A 23,623-nucleotide genomic window follows, 5' to 3' on the forward strand; every position below is an offset into this window, starting at 1 on the left:
GAACTGTATTTGTGTATGACACATGGATTTGCACTCACTGAACCACAAATGCCATCCCTACAATGCCTATGTCATTCCCAGGTTCAGCATGCATCTGTGTTCTTCACAGCCCTACTTCTCCGTAACATGTAAACTCTACAAAATGATCTTTGCAGCATTTTCAATAGTGCTGCTTTAAGAAAATTAGAATCTTATGGTTTCTATATGTTGGTTGTGTGACTTTTCGTGTATTTATACTCTGCTTTTTCTTCAAAGAGTCATGTACAATAAAATAGCAAAACAGAAAGGAAAATGCAAATATGTGAACTTCAAAGGTCAACTTTATAGTTAGAAAATTTAAGTGTGTAAACATGGCACCTGACTATATTGTAACGGCATAGCTTAATTAATGCTGGATTTGCAAGATGAAGTTCTGAGCCAGAGGCATTTCCAAATGAAGAAGGAAGCTCTGTTTAGGGAGTGAAAAGGCACACTGGTCCAGCTCCAGAGGATGGTTTCCGACAGGGCAGCGAGGTGAACAGAAGAGGCTTGACTGCATGAGCGGACAGATGCCTAGTAGGGGAGTGGATGCCACTGCTAGACAGGGCTGGGAGGCCATCCTGCACTCGATTCAGGTTGTGCTGAGTGTCTGTGTGGTGGAACATATCTTACCTGTCATTCTTTAGGTTTTGTGAATCATTCTGCAGTTCTAGGCTTTGTGAGTAATTTTTTTCTATTTGGTTCCCTCTTAAACACAAGGAGAGTAAGGCATTCTAGTAAATGTAATCCCCCTTCAGCTAATCCATGACTGACTACTCCAGATTTATTTTCCTGGCATAGCCCCCAGATTTCTCTCCCTATAGAGTGAATGAATAGCATTTGTGCCCTGAAGTTCAAGGTGGATTTGAGAATAAATAAACTTCATAACAATTTAATCTGTATATGTTCATTGTTGCCTGATTCCAAAAACCCCACCCAATAGTAGAATCTAATAAAGAAATTTTCTGAACTCTTCTCCGCTAAATCCCCATCACAAATCTTTCCAAGAGTAGATAAGATCTCTGTCCAGAGATCTGGAAATGAACTCGGTAGGAAAAAGAAAACTGCGTCTGTAAAGTACTAACCAAAGGCAGTACTAGGTCATACCTTACCCAGGATACAAATCGGAAATGCAGAACTGAGGCGTAGGAAGTGTGAGTCAACCAAGTCCGAAAATTTCCTAAATTTATCACTAGATAAGATGTTTCTCTGAGCTACAGAGCAGGTAAAAACCATTTCACATGGTCATTTCTGCCTTTAAAAATAAGAGCTAGTTCAGGTGCAGAGGTTCATTCCTACAATACCAGCATTTTGGGAGGCTGAGATGGGAAGATTGCTTGGGCTGGGCCCAGGAGTTCGAGGTTGCAGTGAGCTATGACTGCCCCACTGCATTCCAGCCTGGGCAACAGAGTGAGACTGTATAAATAAAAATAATAAATAATAATAAAAATCAATAAAAGCAAGAGCTGATCAGCTTCATGAGACCAGGAGAAACTCTACTTTAAAAGAGACTAGACAGAAAATCCTGCAGATGTCAGGGATTTAAATGTTATTTAAATATAAGTTTCTACATGACACTGTTGTGCCTGCTTGAACATTTAAGTCTGATTCATAAAACAAAGAAGGGCTGCATACACCAATTTCAGGGCAATGAAGTTTCATTGTACCATCCTGAATACATTTCATATTAAACCAAAAACTTAAAAATTTTTTATTATTTATTGGTATATAAATATTTTGCATATTTACTGGGTACATGTGATATTTGTTACATGCATAGAATGTATAATGATCCAGATAATTTAGGGTATTCATTACTTCAAATAATTATCATTTTGATGTGTTAGGAACACTTTAGTTTTCTAGCTATTTTGAAATACATAGTACACTTTTGTTAACGACAGCCACCCTATTCTGCTATTGAACGTTAGAACTTATTCCTTCTCACTGTATGTTTGTACACATTAACCAACCTCTTTTCATCTACCTACCCTCTTAAACTCACACTCTTCCTGGCCTTGGGTAGCTATCACTCTACTCTTTACCTCCATGAGATCAACTTTTGAAGCCCCGATATAAGAACAAAAACGTGATATTTGTTATTCTGTGCCTGGCTTATTTCACTTAACATAATAACCTCCAGTTTCATCCATGTTGTTGCAAGTGACATGGCTTTATTCTTTTTTATGGCCAAATAGTATTCCATTGTGTATGTATACACGTTTTCTTTATTCATTGATGGACACTTAGGTTGATTCTATATCTTTGTTTTTGTGAATAGTGCTGCATAGGGGTGCAGATAGCTTTTTGATATGCTGATTTCAGACTAGGAGCATTTTGAAATCTTGCCAAGTTTAATAGTTCATCTTTGTTTTAATATTTGCTTTTTAAAAAGAGAAAGAACAAAGCAACGCAAATGTCCATTGATAGATATATGAATGGATAAGGAAAATATAATGCACATGTACAATGGAATATTACACAGTCTTAGGAAAATCCTGTCACTGCTACAACATGATTGGACCCCAAGGATATAAATTATGCTAAATGAAATAAGCCAGTCATAAATGGACAAATACTGTATGCTTTCACTCAAATAAAGTATCTAAAGGGGTCAAAATCATAAAAACAGGAAGTGGAAAGGTAGTTGCCAAGGGTAGGAGAAAGGAGAAATTAGTGTTTAATGAGTATGGAGTTTGTTTTGTGAGATAAAAGTTCTAGAGATCTGTTGCACAAAAATGTAAACATGCTTAAGACTGTACACTTAAAAATAGTTATGACGTCACGCCTGTAATCCCAGCACTTTGGGAGGCCAAGGTGGGCGGATCATGAGGTCAGGAGATCGAGACCATCCTGGCTAACACAGTGAAACCCCATCTCTACTAAAAATACAAAAAAATTAGCCGGGCGTGGTGGCGGGCGCCTGTAGTCCCAACTACTCGGGAGGCTGAGGCAGGAGAATGGCGTGAACCTAGGAGGCGGAGCTTGCAGTGAGCCGAGATCTTGCCACTGCACTCCAGCCTGGGTGACAGAGCGAGACTCCGTCTCAAAAAAAAAAAAAAAAAAAAGTTATGATGGCATATTTAATACTATGTTTTTTTTTTTCCACTACAGTAAGAAAATAATAAAAAAGCAACAACAGAAAATAGAAGAGCATTTTTAACTCAAAGTCTCAGGGAAGAAGATAATAATGGAAACAGATAACTAGCGGAACAGAAGATGGTTACTGCTGGGCACGGCACTTGCAAAAAGAACACAGAAAAGCACTGGGACACTGAAGCTGGCCTTTAAGGCAGAGTGGGGATCACGCCATGGGGTTTTAGGAAGCCCGGTGGCCAGCGGCAATTTCTAAAGCTGCCCAAACTCTTTGTTTTCTTACGATTAATGAAGCCGCATTTTATCAGACAATTGCAGGAAATAAATACCAAGTTAAGGCACAAAAACTTTGCTTTGTAAAGAAACAGTTGAAGGATCATGCGTGAGTACAGAAAAATGCAGGGCTGGATCCAAAGGGCAGGATAAGCTTTAGTGAACTCTGGTTCTATTCTTCAAGTGATGAGGAGAGGAATGCTTCACAGTTCTTAAAATACTTTCACAAAGTGTAAAGTAATTTATCTAATCCTCAAAAAATGCATTATTTGGATAGGACAGCTGAAGAAATTGAGGCTCTCTGAGGTCAAGTGACTTGCTTAAGATCACCTGGGAGGACTGTCAGCATGGACCTGGCTCTATTTCCTTCTAGTATAGTGCTCTTGTCAGCTTGTAATGCTACCTCCCCTCCCCCTCACTGCAGAATAGGGCCAGGAATACCTACTGCTTTCCTGAAAAGGAGGCCATGTTTTGGTGAGGCAAAGATAACATGAACCCAGCTCCTGTCTTTCAGGGGCTCTCGGTAGTAAGAGAGACAAGCAGGTAAAAAGATGGGTGCATGAGAAAAACAGGTCATAAGAGAGCTGTGCAGAAGGCCCTGGGCTAGCCCAGAGAAGGAAGCACTTAATTCTTACCTGGCAAGGCTCTGAGCAGAGGGGAGGTGATCTCTGGGTTCAGTCCTGAAGCCAAAGTTCACTGAGTGGGTAAGAGGGGGAGATCCTTCAAGGAAGAGGCACATACAGATCGAGTGGAGAGAAAGATCAGGGGGACTTTGAGGACCGTGCAGGAAAGTTCAGGAGAAAGATCATGGCCATGCAGGACACAGCTTAACGGTGGGGTGGGAATGTGGCCGATGAGGACCGGAAGGGCACAGTAGAGCAGACCAAGGTGTTTGGAGGGCCCGATGGGATGCTACACCGGTAGAAACCCCAATTCTATCAAGTACAAAGGAGCCCTTCGCCTGACGGTGATGCTCTTTCTTGAAACCCAAATACTCCGGGCCATGTTGCTGCATGGCATCTGTGAGCTAAATATTTACTTTGTGCTGGACCAAAGTATCTACTGCAGCTCACTTATTTGGGGATAAACAGATTCAAGAAAAGTGTACATTAAAACAAATCCAGCCTGCCCCGCAGCCCCACCTCATTTCCACTCCATACAGAAAAAAGACTGTCATTCAAAAAAATTGAAAACTATACTGAAGGCTCAACTTTCCGGAGTCGTTGGCACAAAGTATGTGTATATAAACACTCACAGCCCAGCTCCACAGGGTTCCCCCGATTTGTATTCTTTGAGAAGTCTGTGGGCACGAGGTGAACAGCTAACAGTTTCCTTAGTGAGTTACACAGAAACTTTATTTAACTTAGCAGGAGTCATTAGCTGAATTTTATGGAGATAAGGACTTCCAGGAGTGAGTTCCCTTCTGATTGTTTTTTGATTAAAAACAAGACAAGAGAGGGCTACACTTGGATGCTCTGACAACCTGCAGTTTTACTTTACAAACTCCGTGGCCCTAAGATGGCCCCACAGAGCCACCGGGGCTGGGGCTGTGGTTTGATTTCACTGAGTTGAAAGCAATCTGTCAATGTGAAGAGGAGTTAGAAGGTTATTTTAAACATTTAGTTAAGCTTGTGACTGTCTTTCTTTCAGAGGCATTCCTGGCTGCAAACTGCCTCATCCTGGGTGACATAAGACAAGCTATTGCATGAGGTTAGACTGAGGTCCTTGGATGCTGGTCTGCGCATGCTGCCATTAGCTGATTAATATGTGTTTATTTTTAGGGCCTGAACTAACAGACCAGGCTAAGGCCAATGCAAGATAATATCTGAAGTACTCTGTGAGCATCTCATGCTTACAAAAGGCCCTACTTTGTGTGAAGTTGTTGATGTAGGTGTAGTCCCTGGCAGCCTAGCAAAATATAATACACCAAATGCAGAGAAAACGCCACCCAACTCCATTATAGAAAGGACTACTGCAAAAACAAATTGATGATGACTTTTAAAAGAAACACTTGTTGAAGGAAACAGGAAGATAAATATGCCCAACTAGCTTTGAGAACTGGTTGAGTCCAAATACTTATTCAATACTATATACTAAATAACAAACATTCCTAATATTATGTCCAATGTCTTCCATAAACAATAACTAGGTTTTAAATTTATTTTTAATGAGATACTTACGCCTCTACAGATATATGCTATAATAAAACCTACATGGATTTCTGGCCTTTATGTAGACTTACAAGATTTATGATTCTAAGGAATTCAGAAACAAAATGGTAAAAAGACTCTTCTGTTGTTGCCAAGCTATAAGTTTAAAAGATCTTACAATTATACATTTATTTGTGTTTAATGTTTATCTCCTCCACTAGATATTTTGCTCTGTGCAGGCAAGTGTCTTGTCAACTTCATTATTACCTGGCATTTAGTGGTTAACGGCACATAGTAGACATTGAATAAATATTTGTTAAATAGCTGAATAATACAGAGAAAAGTCAGGCAGTATCTTTGCATAGCTATTTTGTGTAGGTCTAGTTTAGATGTCAAACCTTACGGCATATATAAGATAGACTGAATGATTGGGAAAAACCGCTGTTGTTTGCTTTACTGATTCATTTGCCTTTGTTCACTTGACGAGCCTTCCTACTTCCTCAAGAAAGAGGGCCACTGTAAATGATGAGAACTCACGGACACAAAGAGGAGAACAACAGATGCTGGGACCTACTTGAGGGTGAAGAGTGGGAGGAGGGAGCGGATCAGAAAAAAATCACTATTGGGTACTAGGCTTAGTACCTGGGTGATGAAGTAATCTGTACAACAGACTCCTGTGACAAAAGCATACCTGTATAACCAACCTGCACATATATCCCTGAACCTAAAGTTGCTGTTATTTTAAAACAAGAAAGAGCCATTGGTGCTGACTGGCATAGTCAGAGAAAAGTTAAACTTACTGCTTTTCATGCTTTATGTTTTTTCTCCCAGGGAATTTGCTGGAATATTTTTAGAGGAAAATGAACTGGAACTTTTCCCTTTTAGTTTAAATTGCTCATCTCAACCTTTAATTTTTTAAAAATTGATACATAATATTTTAGACATTTATGGAGCACATGTGATATTTTGTTACATGTATAGAATGTGTAATAATCAAGTCAGGGAATTTAGGGTATCATCTCAAGTATTTATTTCTATGTGTTGGGAACAATTCAGGCCCTCTTTTCTAGCTACTTTAAAATATACAATACACTGTTGTTAACTAGAGTCACTCTACCCTGCTGCCGAACAGCAAAACTTGTACCTTTAGTCTAACAGTATGGTTCGGTCACCTCAACCTTTGTGACATGCAATATTGCAACACTGGCCTACCTTCCTTACCTTTTAGGTTAACACAAATCCAGTTCTAGGCAGACTTCTGAACAGTAACAACTCTGGAAAAGGTGCATTTAGAGTTTAGAGCTGGGAAAGATTGCTGGCAACAGTTCCAATTCCCTACCCAGTTCTGTGCTTGAGGCTGGAAAGCAAGGTGCTATTTCATTTATTAGACTTCACAGAAAGACACTGGAGATCTCAAGAGACCAAAAGTCCAGTCTGTAAAGTTGTTATAACCACAATCAGATCAGCTAGGTCCATCATGGGGACACATATGGCAATTTACCACCACGATTTCCGCAGGGAAGCAACCCTTGTGCCTTCAGTCTATTTTCATGATATACCCAACACAGATCAATCACCCACAGCTCCCGACATTTATAACACCCTTTAGGCTTATTTATGGATCAAGCATTAGTTTTACTGAAACAGACCAACAGCCACCATTTGAAAGGCAAATTCTTTTATCTCACCCTAGATTACTCAATGGTTTCTAGGACTGACTTTGGTAGGACTCACTAGCCCCATGTCAGTTTTGAAGATTCTTCACTATAATGCCTTTTGATAGTCAGTTGCTGCTCTCAAACCTTCCAGCACAAGAACAGACATTTCAGAAGAGGATGGAAATAATAACTTTCATGAGGAGGAAGGACATCATGTGTGGGGCATAATTTTAAGAGGAAGCCTTTTACACTCACAGTGTGATGTTTGGACTTTGTCTTAAGCTTCTCTTCTAGCTATTTTGTAATAAGTGTACCTTACTGTTAACCACTGTCACCCTAATGTGCAACAGAACACCAGAAATTATTCCTCCTATGTCACTATAACTTTGTACCAGTTGACCAATCTTTTTTCAGACTTCCTTCACCCATTAATTTTTTTAACAAAATACACACCTTGAAAAACTAAGAAGGTGGCAGAAGATTTAGAGTATATATATTCACTCAATGACTGCCTTCTTTTCCAAACAGTTTACCATAATCTGATTAAACTTTATTTTAAATGTTTCTATATTTATTTACTCTAAAGGATTGAACATAATTAGCTCAAGAAAATGGTTTGCAATTTTGGAACTCCTCAACTTGCATGTGTGAATGGCGGGTGTCAGTTTCTTTGGACAAATGTACATAAATTACCCAAAGTTAAACGACAGTAATTATGCAGGGAATGGAAGCACCAGGGACAGTCAGTCTAGAGCAAGCTTGTCCAACCTGCGGACTGCACGTGACCCAGGATGGCTGTGAATGCAGCCCAACACAAATTCGTAAACTTTCGTAACACATTATGAGAGTTTTCTGCGATTCTTTTAAAGCTCATCAGCTATTATTAGTGTTAGTGTATTTTATGTGTGGACCAACACAGTTCTTCCAATTTACACTTGTACAGTACTTTATGCTTTCTAGAAAATGCGAATCCATTATTTAGGAGGATGAAGTATTCAGAGAAACTAAGTGATTTCCCAGAGACTTATTGGCAAGACACTGGAGTTATCAGGATGCAGGTCTTCTGATTTCTTGTTCAGAGTTTACTGAGGAACCCTGGAAAGTTTTGGTGAACCATTTTACCCTATAGTCCCTATTACATTTATCAAATGAGTCCTTACAACTTGCATCTTATCTTATATACAGAGATAAAAAAAGATAATTATTCAGAGTGTTTAAATGCTACAAATGTGATAGAATTGCTAAGCATTATTAAAATATATTTAAGTAATTTTGTTTTGAAACTAATTGATATTGAGCTATTTCACATTTTGCTGACATCACCTTCTGACAAGCTATTTCTTATTTTGTATTCATAGACAAACCGTTAAAATCTATGAAATGGGTTTTTAAAAAAATTTTTGGTCAGGTATCCTAAAACTTCTGAAGGTAACATTAATTTTTAGCCGTCAGGATGTACTAATTAGAGCTTCAAAAAATTAAAACATTATGCCTGAGTTCAAACTACTCATCTGCTTTTTAAAAAAAATATAATTATAGGGCTGGGCGTGGTGGCTCACGCCTATAATCCCAGCACTTTGGGAGTTCAAGACCAGCCTGACCAACATGGAGAAACCCTGTCTCTACTAAAAATACAAAATTAGCCAGGTGTGGTGGTGCATGCCTGTCATCGCAGCTACTCGGGAGGCTGAGGCAGGAGAATCGTTTGAACCCAGGAGGCAGAGGTTGTGGTCAGCTGAGATCGCACCATTGCACTCCAGCCTGGGCAACAAGAGTGAAACTCCATCTCAAAAACAAAAACAAAAACAAAAACAAATTTATATACATAAAATTATCGTTATATTTCTCTTTAAATGTGGGGCAATATTTTACCTTTCCAGATAACTGAAAATATATTGGTCTTAGTTCAATTTCACAACTGTGAGTTGTACAATTTCTATTAAAAAGTATGAATAACATCATTTAAAGTATGAATATCATATTAAATATATGATACATATTAATACATATATTAAATCTATGATACATATCTAAATATATGATACATATTACCTAGTCTTTGGTCTTTTGCTATGATTCCTATGGGTATATATTGGGAATGAAATTAAAACAAAAGGACGTTTTTCAAACAAACAGAAATCAGTCCTTAAGTGACAGAACAGACTATCTCTATAATACAATTAAAATCTAATTTTCAGAATTATTAACAATAAGATGTAAAAATATATGTATTATCACAATAGTGCAATAACAACAACTTATTTAATATTAGTTAAACAAGTAGATTTTGGGGAGTTAACATATATTCACTATAATCTTAAGATGGTTCTGGATACAATGAGAGATAGTATATTCAAATAACAAAAGACTGAATAAACTATATACAAGTGACTATTGATTTTAAAGGGCTAGAAAAGTAGTCCTTCTAACTTTGCATCATTCTTATTATTACATACAGTATCCCTGCTAATGCAAATGAAAATGTGGGTTAAGAGTATGAGAGCACAGCTACTGATATTGCACTGAAATGCCTGAAAAGCTACCACATTTCAATGGTAGTGATGGAGGTGGAGGAATGACATGCCAGGGGTGGTTTATTTAACTAAAAAGGTGAAATTTCTATTTGATTTTGAAGGATGAGAAGGAGGATATGAGATGGAGAAGCATGTATAGGTAAGAATCAGGGCAGAGGTAAAAATGCCTGGTACTTCAGGGCTTCCCTAGAACTTGGTTTGAAAATCAGTGTAGTAGCCAGTTAAAAGAATAAATCTGGAAAAAAAAAAAAAGATTGAATCTGATGACACATGTCTGGAAATGATGCGAAGACAGGCACCTAGACAAGATTGTTGGAGGAGGTGAGCAGGGGTGTGAGGATGGAAACGTGAGGCCAGGAATGTAAGAGGCAGTTGGAGGAGAAGGAACCAGCAAAGATGATTATGCAGGCGGAGAGGCATCAACAGGGTGGAAAGAGAATCAGGAAACAGTGGCATCACAGAAGTCAAGAGTGGGTTTAAAGGGTCAGAGAGAGGAGAGTGGTCAAAAAAGAGAAGGAGCAAGACATTTGTACCGAGTCTGACAACAAGGAGGTACTACCAGAGCAGTTACACCCCAGAGATGGAGGTGGAGACAGACTCAGAGACATGAGGAAGTAGGGACCCTGAATGCAGATGACTCTTTCAAGATTGATCATGAAGAAAAGAACAGAGATAAAAGCAGACACAGCAGAAAGAGAATAAAAGCAGGTTAGATGTGGGATGGGCAGCCTTCAGTATATTGGTGGCCAGTATACTGGGGTCTAATATGATCTTGTGTGTCATAAAACAATTGACCTTATGAAACTTGTGTCCACAGACGCAATCAGAAGGACACAGGATTAAAAAGACCGTAATACTGACAGAATACAAATGAGAGATTATCACAATGACATGTGTCCAATGGGGGGAAGTACACTACACACACAGTGAACAAATGACTACAATTTAAAAAATCTATACATTTAGCACAGTTTCAGACATATTATAGTTTTTTTAGATAAAAAGCCAAGAAGCATTCTTAATAGAGTTAGGTGATAAATAACATAACCCAATTTGTACCATTCACTGTGTCAACAATCTTATAAAATCATAGGATCAAGCCTGTAATCCCAGCACTTTGGGAGGCCGAGACGGGCGGATCACGAGGTCAGGAGATCGAGACCATCCTGGCTAACACGGTGAAACCCCGTCTCTACTAAAAAATATAAAAAAAAAACTAGCCGGGCGAGGTGGCGGGCGCCTGTAGTCCCAGCTACTCGGGAGGCTGAGGCAGGAGAATGGCGGGAACCCGGGAGGCGGAGCTTGCAGTGAGCTGAGATCCGGCCACAGCACTCCAGCCTGGGCGACAGAGCAAGACTCCGTCTCAAAGTAAAAAAAAAAAAAAAAAAAAAAAAAATCATAGGATCAAGACAATTTTATCTAAAGGAATAAAAAGTTACCTTAAAAACACATATTTTCAGCCTTACGGCTTTGAACTGTAATTAAAATGAAGTCGACTTTGTATTAAGGACATGCATGCTTGCTTGTTCTAAATATTCCTTATTTGCTTTACTTTCATTGTCTCTTAGTTTATGAACACTGTCAGTATTGAACTCTGGAAACCTGTGGAAAGTCAGGATAAATGAGCTTTATATTACATCACAATGGGTTATATGTCTCTTCATTTAGAGTGACTTGCTGATCTCAGTTGGATGAGGTTTTAGGCAGAATTATCAAAATACTGGCCAATATTTTGAACTGTCTCTCACAGGTGTCTGTGCCACCATTAAGAGGTGTGTGTGTTTAGTTGCCTTTATGGTATAGTGTGTGTCAAGCCAACAAGTCCTAACAAATAGAGGGGTAAATGAAACTTCGGCAAGCAGTTTCTCATTACAATAAATCTTCAGCTCAAGAATTATAGCTTAACTACCAATTCTTTCTGTAAAAAGTATTGGAACTCCTGAGTGCTGCTCAACTTCCAATTAGTTATCTGCACAAGGTAACGGGAATAGTTTTTCCCTGGGCCACTGGAGAGCAAGTTTTCAAGTTGCAATGTGTAGAAAAGTCCCAAGCCCAATCAGCAGCTCAGGCTCTGATCAGTGGCTCTTCTTTGATCTAAGGTGTGTATGTGAATGGGTGTATCAGTGTAGCTTGTCTTCGTAGAGGCCCTTGCTCCTGCCACACAGATGTCCTATGCTTCAATTCATGACTACACAACTCCCTGGGTGAGTAAGTCATATGAGTCCGGAATATTAGTGATTACCTGACCGCTTTTCAGCTGAACCACCAGGGCTCACGGGCCAAAGTGTGAGGCCTACTGGACTCTGGTTAACACAGAGCCTAGAAGAGCATCAGACAGATTACTGAAATATGCTGTCACCACTTCTCAGTGCCTCTTTTTGCAAATTACTAAATTTATAATTTTATTATGATGGGAAGCGAAGTCTACGAGAACAGCTTAGCTATTTTGATGGACTTATAGATATCTCCCTTGGCTGGCTTAATGGCTGGGAATATCCTCCATGTAAATGTGAATCATTCATCCCATTCTCAGAAATGTGCAAAAGTAAGAACCACAGAGGCCTTTTTGGTGACGCTGTACATGTACACTAAACCTTTACAAGGGCAGCACCCTGACATCTGAAATCAACCTTTTAGCTAATTCAGAAAGATAGGCCATCTCATGGCCAAAACAGGTCTGCTTAAGTTAATAGTATTTGGCGGTGTCACTTGGGCAGGGAAAAATCACACATGCAATACTACAAAATCAGCTGGGGAGCTGTCTTGAAAGTGGAGCTCATTGGAATTCCAGCCTATTTCTAGCAAGAGCCCCATGGTGCAACAATTATGTTTATGGTACTGAAGGAAAAAGTAGCAAAGAGGAGGAGAGATATCAAGCACATAAAGACATTTTTTAAAAGGGGGAGAATTTACTTAGCAAGCAGGGCCACAGAAAAAGAGATAAGATTGGATAACTCAATGTTTATGCATTATTTAATATAAGATCCAACTAAATTCCAACAATTAAAAAATTTGAAGAGTGGAGATTTTATCCATAGAATGAGATAGATTATTCTTCACTGCTGCAAAGCAAATATAATAAGGGCAACAGGAAGATTTTCAACAGACAGATTCTTAAGTAAACAAGGGCAAAAGACCAGTGATTATTACACCTTTTAAACTTTTATATTGTCTAAATTGCATTATCTTTGGATGGCAAGGGATTTACATGTGTAGTCCTTTACAATTGCTTCAAGCAATTATTGCTTGTTAGACTCTAATTTCCTTTTTCTTCCTAGAAATAACTAACTTAACTGCCTCGTTGTCCAAACTTAGCACCACTTACATGGCTACCAGTGATCCTCCTCCACTTTCTCCCTACTCTTTACTGAGCCCCTACTATAAAGTGCCAGGTACTCTGACAGGCACTTTGTATATTTATCTCAAAGTCTCTCCTGTAACCCGGTAAGTGTTATTTTTAATAACAATGTTATAAACTCATAGGATTGAGACAATTTAAAGGAATAAAAAGTTACCTTAAAAATACATATTTTCAGCCTTCCAGATTTGAACTGCAATTAAAGTGAAGTCAACTTTGTATTAAGGACATGCATGCTTACTTATTCTAAATACTCCTTATTTGCTTTACTTTCATTTTCTCTTAGTTTATGAACACTGTGGAAACCTGTGGAAAGTCAGGATAAATGAGGTTTATATTACATCAAAATGGGTTATATGTCTCTTCATTTAGAGTTACTTGCTGATCTTAATTTAATGAGTTTTTAGGCAAAATTATTAAAATACTGGCTGATATTCTGAAATGTCTCTTACAGGTGTCTGTGCCACCATTATGAGCAGTGTGGGTTTAGCTGCCTTTGTGGTATAGTGTGTGTCGAGCCAACAAGTCGTAACAAATAGAGAGGTAAATTAAACTTCGGCAAGCAGTTTTCATCATATTTTCAGCAAATTCCAGCTTACGTTTCTCGTGTTTACTATATGTTCATGTGTATCACAGCTCTGAGGCTCTAGCTCTGTTTGGTTCCTAAATTTATGCCTTGTTTAAACAAGTGGCTCTGGTTTCATCATGCAACAATTAAAAAAATAATGAACACTGGGATTTCCTACATGAAAAAGGTTGCCACCAACTAACTGGACGAAAGGTATCAATAAGATGCTCCCATTTTGACAAAATGCTTAAATATTGAGCATATATGAATTTAAACTCAGGCTTTTAAGAGAGGATCAGATAATGTGAAAATTATATACAGGAACTTGCAAAAAACTTTTAAACAGCATTAAAAAAAAAAAAAGGTTACTCCAGTCCTAACATATGTTTTTACACAAATCTGCATGCTCCAATTAATCTGCCGAACTGCTGGTGTGCGGCTGGGACCGCCTTAATCATCTTTGTAAGCACAATGTACAATTTGTGGTCTGATTTCTAGCAAGAAAAGTGCACTTAATTTTGGCTTTCCCCATACTTATACCTATTTTAGAAAATTAGAATTTAACCATAGCTTTACATAGTCTTAAAAAGAAAAACTGTATGCAGCTGCTGACAGGTCATTGATGTTGTAATACTCTGAGTACCCGAGGAGAGATTTTATAGTATTATCGCAATGAATGGCATAAAAGAGACTTGGATTTTAAAAATTCATCTCCACTTGTCAAACATCATTAGGAGAGGAGGGAAAAAATGGAGATTTCTTGGGATGATCTGACACAATGGCATGTTTTTCCAGTCCACCATGTCTGGCTGGCAGAACTCTTTTCTTCTGTAGTGTAATAAACAATTGTTAGTACAATGCTACGCTTGGAACAAGGCAAGTTTTATCTTCTTTTTTAAGCCCTTGGCTCAAGACAATAGTCTTACAGGAAATGGCTATTGTGTTTAGTGTTATTTGATGATGAAATGTCATCTGACTAAAATATTTCTAAAATAAATTATTTCATTCAATGTTTGGTCAGTTTAAAAATGTAATTTGCATTATAATACATTCAGAAATCCCTGATGAAAACTCCTTCTGTATGCATTAGTTCATCTCAACACACACTCAAGTGCGCTTGCTTGTAAGCTCTTTCTCTTTCTCTTGTGGTTTAAAAGACTTGCTTGCAACTTGAACTTGTCATAAAAATTCAAAATCCGAAAATGCCATCACCATTTTGCAGCTTAGTATAGAATCATTTTAAAGTAGGAACAAAAATGCTAAATTATTAGTTAATTTAGAGAGTGATGATTTACTAGGAGTAAATTGGCAGATTTAAAATGCGGTTTTCCCTCATTTTCTTGTAAAATGTGAATGGCTGTGGCATCATCACATTTTTGATCATCTAATGGAATAACCTTTTGGGAGCAGCCACATCTCCTCCTTGTTTTTGCCACATAACTTTTTTATAGTTGTGTTTATCATTTAACAATAAGTTAGTGTATAAATTATGAGAAATGAGAATTGCTTTTATTGTGGGAATTTTTCAATATTCCTTAAGATAACAAGAGATACTCTTGAAAAGCCAGGGTTGGTAATTATCACCTTCATGAAAAAAAATACCAGGATCCTATTTCTTAATTAGTCTGTTTACAATCCATGACTACTTCTGGGAGTGGAATCCCTGCTGCAGGAAAAACTGTGTATACTGGCCAATATCCCTCTCATACAAACTTGAAATATTTTCCTCTAAGGAGAAAACCTTTTGAGGAAACAAGAAGTCCCTCCTGCTTGTGAGATTGGTGAGGACAGGGGCTGGATCTATGTGTCTCTGTTCCTAGGGCCAACCACAGGGCCTCGCCCACCTTTGGGTGCCCAATAAATACCTGTGGATGAATGAAGAAGTGAGGGAGTAACTGATCTGAGTAAAGATCATTGAGCTTATGATAATCCGTAACTCTGGTCCAACAGACCAGTATTCCCAATCTCACTGCAGCATCATGGCTCCGGCATCTGTGCCATATTCTTGAATTTCATGCGTGTACTCTAGCTTCTATCTGAATCTTTATAGGACTGAAAAGGATATCTGTGCTAAATCTCTTATTACTGTTTTATTTTCAAAGGAGCAAGAACATGCTTCAGTCATTTGGAAAGGAATGGACTCAAGATGCAGAATGGACACCTATTGTTTCTTTGGATGTGCATACCATGAGTTAGTTAGTTCAATGTAGGAAAAGCACGGGAAAAAGAATCTGAAGTCCCAGGCTCCAGGCGTGACCCTGACTGTAACTGGCTGTGTGACCTTGGATAAACTGCAGAGACTCTCAGGCCCTTTCTCCTCATCTGTAACTGAAAAGGCTGTAATCTTAGATAATGTCTAAGGTCTTGCTTAGCCCTAATATCTTTAAATTTTATTACTATTATTTCTACAAGCAAATATCAGTACTAGAGTGTGATTTTTTTTAAAGTAGTCTAAAAAATGATATAGCTGCCCTCTCAAAAAGAACAACTTGAACTCCCAGTTGTAACTTACATGTAAGCCCAATATAACACAGGCATTCATTCGATTCTTCTTTTGTATTACCATCCATGGTGCTAAATTCAACATGTGAGGTACATGAGGAATTTGTTTATTTATCTTGTAATTATTTAACAATCTTTCCTGTCAAGCTAAATCTAGAGTTACGTACTCATTGGTGATAGCCTGGGCTTTGGGGTGTCCTTGGACCTTTTGAAACTGTATGCAAAATTTTGCATTTGTGCAAAGTTATGCAGGGAGAAAGTTCATAGGTATAATTAATATTGAATTCAAAATTTTAGAAACCTCAGCTTAAATAATGGTCTGTCATTTCTTGCTATGAAATGTCCTTGGAGTTGGACTTGTGTTGGATTCCTAGCTTGGCCACTTACTAGTTCTCTGACCTTGAGCAGGCCTCAGTATTCCTTTGAGTAAAATAGAGATAATAGTATCTACTCTACTGCACAGTTATTAGAATTAATAAGAGATATGCATAGAATTAATGATTATAAAATCACTGGTCCAGAATCCATCTCATGACAAGTACTTAATATGCAACAAACACACTTTGCTTTTTGTTTTAGTAAATGAGGTTACCTAAGTCTTCAAGGTTTTTCCACTGCTGATAGTCAAATCAACCTTTGGGAGAGACTCCTTTTCAAAAGCTTTTGAGAAGGTAGGGTGCAGGTGTGTATCTAAATATGGTAGTCTATAAAGGAATCCACCTGCCTAATAGGATTCTATCTATACGAGTTAATTCAATTATACTAAAACAGATGACAGCCATTGGTTAAAACATCAATTTAAAGCAATTTAAAATGTTTGATAGTTTTGGTTTACCCATGTCTTATTACAGGTAGGTTTCCTGACTCAGCTTGGTGAGCCAATGAGATTTTCTGATCCAAGCATTTATTGGCATAAAGGCATGTAGACTCAATAAGAGGGCTGAAGTCCCTTCCAGTTCTAAGACTCTGCCATTCTTTTCCTGAATGAAGAATTGAAAAATCTCCTTTAAATGGCTCTGAAATCTACTTTAATATCTAAATAGTCTCAGGTTCCAAACGGGCACTAGTGTTCCCAATATCTTTATATACCATACGACTATGGTATATAGTCGTATGCTTCAATGCACAGGAAACTGAGACTCACTCTCCATTTGGAATCATTCTAAACGTAAATCACTATGGGAGTTCTGGATCAAAGAGAAGATAGAAAACTCATTTGAACTTTAGAAGAAGGGAGGGAGGGAAATGCCACTGCTACTCAGTATGACCACACCGTAAATGAGACTGGCTACCACACCCCACTGAGAAAAGCAGTCCATTTCATAGGACCATCTTCAGAAGACTATATTCATACTACTTGATGTACCAACTTAGTTGGGTGGTATCTTAAACCTTCATAGCATCCTTCTTCTAAAACACAAAACAAAAAAGTCTTTGGGAAAGAAACTGCAATTTTGCAGCCTCTGAGGCCCAGAGAAGTCTGGTAACTTGGTCAGCTAATAAATACAGGTGCTAAGATCTGAACTCAGGTCCAACAGACTCCAGAATTACTGATTCTTTCCATCACCCATGTGGTTCCCAAAACACGAATGGAGAATGCCAAGCAGCTGCATAGGAATTTGCTGGGGAGCAAGATAAAACACATATTCCTGGATTTAGACACAATCTGAGTAAGGTGGTCCGGGGGAGGCTCAGGAATCTATATTTTGAACAGCTGTCTCCATTAAATCTGAACCGCTGAACTCTGTCTTTGGGCTATAGTCTCCAGGAAAAGTTTTCTGTAGGGACTGAGATTTGAACACCAAAGGGAAAAAATGAACTTAGAGGCTGGGTTGTGAGTTGATCTTTGATGAAAGAAGCTGGCATGTTTGTAAGAGAATAAGAAAACTGCGCCAGCTAGAGCAGAAGGTCTGTGGAGGAGGAGTAAGGCTGGAGGTGCATCTAAAAATTATATAGCGAATAGGTTCATTGTTTAGGAAACTCGAATTGTTTGGTAGTGGTTTCCTTGAAGCCCCGTGTTGAGAAGGATTTTGATGCAGGGAGTGGTGGCATACAGCCACATAGCAGACATGCCAAATTTAAATACAAAACCTTATTTTAAAATGACAACATATGGTATATTTTATAGTCCATCAAGACTGGCTTTGTGTAAATGAATATATGATTAAAAATAAGACAAATGGTAAAATTTAATTATCTCCCCCAATCGTACTCGGCTCCTACAATCCTGTTTTTAATTATAGCTTCATGACTTTTACCTGAATTCCTCAAGTGCAAATACTTTCTTTTACAATTTATTTCCATCATATCTTTAGTGCAATGCAGAAAAGGAATCTTAAATATTTATTTCAGCATTTTATATTTTTATTGGTTTTGTAAACCACTGAAATTGTAGGGTGTGCTTAGAGTGAGTTGATTCCATATGTAGTAAATCAACTGGAGGACAGACGACAGTGTGCGCCATTTACAAAGTGAATCACTATAGCTAAAAATACAACTTTCTCCCCTCCCACCCCTGAAACCTGCCAACATCCAAACAACTACAAAATTGCATGCTAGAGAGATGTGTACTGTATGCCAAGATAAATACATATAAATTAAACTGGAAAACCTCAAGGTGTTATTGATTAATTCTAAGAAACATTTCAAAATCAAGTCGTATAGATACTCTTTTCTGGGATAATCGCAAGGAGAGAAATAAAACAATTGCAGAGGATAGGAATGTGGAAAGGAGCCTTATTAAAATACTTTAGATTAAAGGCAAAACAGGAGAAAAAGTTGGTAGCAGAGGGTAAAATGATAAGTAGCCAGAAAAAGGAGTTTCAGATTCAATTAAGTACCACTAGGAACACAGACCCTCTACCTTCCTCCACTTTCTCGGACTCCCTTCCAGGCTGATCCCATGTCACTCTCATCCTTTCCTGATGTGTGTCCTTCCAATCTGAGGCATCTGTGGGGGTCAGTAGCTTCGGGACTTCCTAACAGCAGTGGGTGAGAGGCAGAAAAGACCTGACCGTGACAAAGTCAACAACCCTAAAAACTGGCAGAGGTCTTATAATCAGTCTAAGCCAGGCCTGTGGTAACTTGGTATTTGATATTCAGGATTACCTTCCTGAGCGCGCTGAACATTGCATTCTCTTCACAAGGGGCAGAAACATCCTAAAATCAAGCAAGTGAAGACCCAGAAGGGATCATCCAAGCATTTCAGACGCTTCCAATTCCAGCAGAATTAACTAGGTCATCAGCTATATCTTCCAATTGCCTTTAAAGACTTGAGATGCTGGGCGCACAGGCTCATGCCTATAATCCCAGCACTTTGGGGAGGTCAAGGTGGGCAGATGGTTTGAGTCCAGGAGTTCGAGACCAGACTGTGCAACATGGTGAAACCCTCTCTCTATAAACAATACACAGATTAGCCAGGTATGGTGTTGCTCACCTGTAGTCCCAGCTAATTGGGAGGCTGAGGTGGGAGAATCGCTTGAGCCTGGGAGGCGGAGGTTGCAGTGAGATGAGATTGGGCCACCGCCCTCCAGCCTGGGTGAGTGACATCTTGTCTCAAAAAATAAAAATATAAATAGAAACCTTGACATGCAAATTTGATGTCTAAAACAGAATCTGGTGTACAGTAGGGGCTCAATAAATGTTTTCTGAATGTTGATTAGATGTCCAAATGGTTGATTGTGTGTGGCCTTGATAGCTGGAATGTTGGCAACCTTTAAATATAAAATAAGTTTCTGAAAAACAGGGAAAGGGAGGGAATGGACAATGGACCATTTTTTTTTTTTCCAGATCTAAAAACCAACAAAGCGTTACTCTAAAAGGGTTCGTCCAACATAAGCTGACCTGAAGTGAGCAAATGAGTGTGGTAGGGTGTGTGGGTGCAGAGATTTACTTAGAAACTGAGGAAACTATTAAAACAATTTAAGCTCAAGTATTTCTTTTTTTCCCCCATCGCTAATTAGCCACAACATTGAAAACATTTTAATTCTATTCACACTCTGGGCTTAGTAAATGTTGCTGATGGATCTATTAAATACACATCCAGTTAAGTAAGCACTGCTAAAAAATGTGCTTATCAACAACCACGATAATGATAATCCCCACTGATAAGTATTTTTTTCCCGGTAAATATCAAATTCAGAATAACCTTTAAAATTATATAACCTTAAGATCAGAAGTGTGCCATCAAAAAGACTGGGACAAAGAGATGAAAACAGTACTCATGCAGCAGTTTTTGAAATTCAAGGTTTATGATATAATAGGAAATTTAAAAATTATTTCCAAATGAAAGTGAATTGGTAAAACAAACCTCATGTTTTAGAAAAGGTTCAAAATGGCTCTAAGATTTAGATTTCAGTTAAGTAAGGGAAAAAAAAAGAGATCACTGTGTTGGGCGATTGGCAACCACTTTTACTATCATTTAAATGAACCCATTTTATCTTTCTTTTACTCAGGGAAATAATTATTTCTACCAAAGCTCTTTGCTGCCTTTTCCTCCTTCGAACCTGCATTCTAGGCCAGGATCCTATAAATGTCACATAAAATGAGTTTACGCAACTGAACGAGCATACTACAGAAACAATATAATGACAGAAAACACCATCCTTTTAGCATGAAGAATAATTTTACTTTGAAGGCTACAGCCTGTGCATGATTACCAAGAAAAATATTTTTTAGTTCTATGTGACTTGGCACTGGCATAGGACAAGGACTCTGATGCAGAACTGAGAAAGTAAAGTTAGTTTCAAGAGGCCAGGGAATGTTCTCTCCACCTCATCAACACGGTAGGTGCTCAGTGAGGAACCAGAAGATAAATGAATGGAGAGAGTTCAGTTGTTCATTTATAGTGAATTCAGACCATTCCCCATACCATGATTCTATCACCACCATGTATGTTCCCTGAATATTCTCTCCAATACAGATTTAGGAGGACATGTCCCTGACATATCCTAAATCTGTGAGGTAAGACTGCCCAGCAGTGAAAGACTTGATCAAAGGCTCATCAGAAGAATGTGAATGGACCGTACTTGAAAAACCTACTGTAAAACTATATTATCCAATTTGTCTTGTTAAAAGTTTGGTCGTTACTTCCTAGAAAATTAAACCACACATTTGAAAAAATTAAGTGATGTTTCAAAGAAATATTTAAGCCAAATACTTGGGAGAATAAAAATAAATCAAATTTCTAAAAGCAGTTTGTTACTCCTTCCACAGATGGATTTTCATGATATATTAATCGATTACTAGAACAGTTCTAATCAACTAAATCTAAATGAATGAATACATACATACATACATATATACAGTAAGTAAATCTAGGTAGTAACCAAAGAAAAATTCTAAATTCTTAAGAAAAAAAAGAATATAATGTAAAATTATGAAGTAGTTTTCTATAAATATCAAAATATCATATTTATACATTTAGAAAACAGATAAAACACTTGCCAGGGTATATATCTTGCATATTGTCCCTGTGTAAATCTGGTAGTAGATGAAATTAGAAAAAGCTGCATGTTATACTTCATTGCTGTTGGACCAAGACTTTGGCAGAGTAACATTCACCTTTTTGTTTTAAAATAAAGGTACATCAAGACTCTTTGAGTTGAAAGGTTAAGTGTGCTCTCTGTGTAGTTGATAAATGTAGTCCTAATCTAATCAGGGCCTGTCACAGGCATTGCTGCCTGACCCAGGCTTCTGGTTTCCACACGGGTAAGATCTAACCAAGATGTAGGCTCTAGGCCTCTGACCTCCTGGAGACCTTGTCCGTGCCAGCCGAGAATTCTGGTTAACAGCCGGGAAACTCGTAGTTCAAATCAGGAACATGTGCACTTTGCTAATACAACACATGGCTTTGAAATTAAAATGCAACATGATCGAGTGCTTCGGGATATTTTAACAACTACGAGAGAGATTATAGCTAGATAAAACTGGGCTTTCAGGTCACTTTTGCTCGTTCATGTTTCTTCTCGTTTCTTTGGACTAGACAAATTTAATTTCATTGTATTTCTTAAGAATTTGCTAGAAAAACAAAAGTTTGGTAAGTTATTTCATGGCTGATTGATCTCAGGGAAATGGGGATGTTGTAAGGTTTCTCTGCGACATGTGTCACCTATTAGATAGTTAGCTTTTTCTATTTCCAACTGAGCCAAACCAAATTAATTAGAAAGTGGTTTGAATTACAAGCTAAATACAATAAAAAGTAATAAAAACAGAAAATGACATTTAGGTCATCAATAATATTCCTGAGGTAATTCAGCATTGATTTTTTTTCTTGCTTTCTATGATAAAGAGCTTTACAAGTTGTCAAGCTGACAGTTTAACCCCCAGTTGCTACAGTCAACAACTGCAGGCGTCAAGAGCACAAATTTAATAATGCAGCAGATTTATTTTCTTTTTGTTTCTCACTTTGTTTCTCCTGGAGACCAGTCCTAGGAGTGTAAGATGGCCTGAGTAACCTACTGTGCACCTGAGGAAGTCTACTAATCACACGGTCATATGTTTGACTTGTAAGAGTCAAATCTGCAACTGTTCTACCAACAAAACTCAAGTCAAAGCAGAATCAGATTCAGAAGAAAAAGAGGAAAACTACCAACAGCATATTGGTATTTTCTTTTTAAGTAAGGAAAACATGTGAATTATGATAACCTTTGCAAAGTCTCCCTACCCTTCAGAGGAAAACATTTTTTTCTTCTAAATGAAAAGTTAAATTCTTGGTTCAAGTTATTTTAGACTGTCTTAGGTCCGTGAAAATCAATGTTTTGAATTACTTTTAAAATCTTAGTATAGGAAAAACACATGGTTCAGAAGTCCCCTCCAAATAGCTCAACTTATCAACTGGGGGAAAATAACAACCAGAGTAGGTACAGTTCTTGCTTATTTTGTTTAGATGAATTTCCAGTTTGTTAACATTTGGAGAGTATTGGAGGAGGACTAGTGACCCTTCATCTAAGTTTAAATCCTGTCTCTAGTAACTTTTAAGGGGGTATGATTGTGACTCCCCTCTCGTGTGCGCGCATGTGTGCACACACACACACACACACACACACACACACCTGTCAGGTAGTTGCCAGCAGGTGCCTGGGGGTGTGGGAAGGTGGTCCTGAACTCAGGTCCCCGAGAAGAATCTTCCCTGACAACCAGTACTACACAGTAGCCATCGGCAGAAACCACGATAAGAAATCTCTTTGCCGTTCAACTTCAGGAGGACATTCCATGCCAAACTGTGCTGCTGGTGTGCAGTGCAGGAAGTAGCTTTCAGAGGTGTCAAGGACTGGAGACGTTTGCCAAGTGGCACAGATAACTACTTGTCAGAGTTCTTAGCCTCAGAACAATTACAGGAGCACCTTTAAACACCCTGAAGGGTTTATCCCTAGCTTGACAAGTTGAAAGGTCTTTTCAGAAAATTCACTTCCGACCACTTTCCCAGTACCTCTCCTCCAACCTACACTATCATAATATCTAGCCAT

The 23,623-nt window shown here is 38.3% G+C and overlaps 1 protein-coding gene and 1 long non-coding RNA gene across 8 annotated transcripts in view; one reads left to right on the top strand and one right to left on the bottom strand.

Annotated features, from left to right (window-relative positions):
* The window catches only part of C7H15orf41 (chromosome 7 C15orf41 homolog), a 243,501-nt gene that overhangs the window by 28,333 nt on the left and 191,545 nt on the right, over positions 1-23,623 (bottom strand). The window lies entirely within an intron of this gene.
* LOC103885743 lies at positions 11,132-19,528 on the top strand. 2 transcript variants are annotated; one of them, XR_004185205.1, is made up of 3 exons: positions 11,132-11,933; positions 13,542-13,630; positions 15,758-19,528. It is a non-coding gene; the product is annotated as an uncharacterized LOC103885743 (long non-coding RNA). The 2 variants fall into 2 exon arrangements; XR_649018.4 differs by having other exon boundaries at positions 11,132-11,501.

This window comes from Papio anubis, chromosome 7 (assembly GCF_008728515.1).
Source record: "Papio anubis isolate 15944 chromosome 7, Panubis1.0, whole genome shotgun sequence".
Lineage (NCBI taxonomy): Eukaryota > Metazoa > Chordata > Mammalia > Primates > Cercopithecidae > Papio > Papio anubis.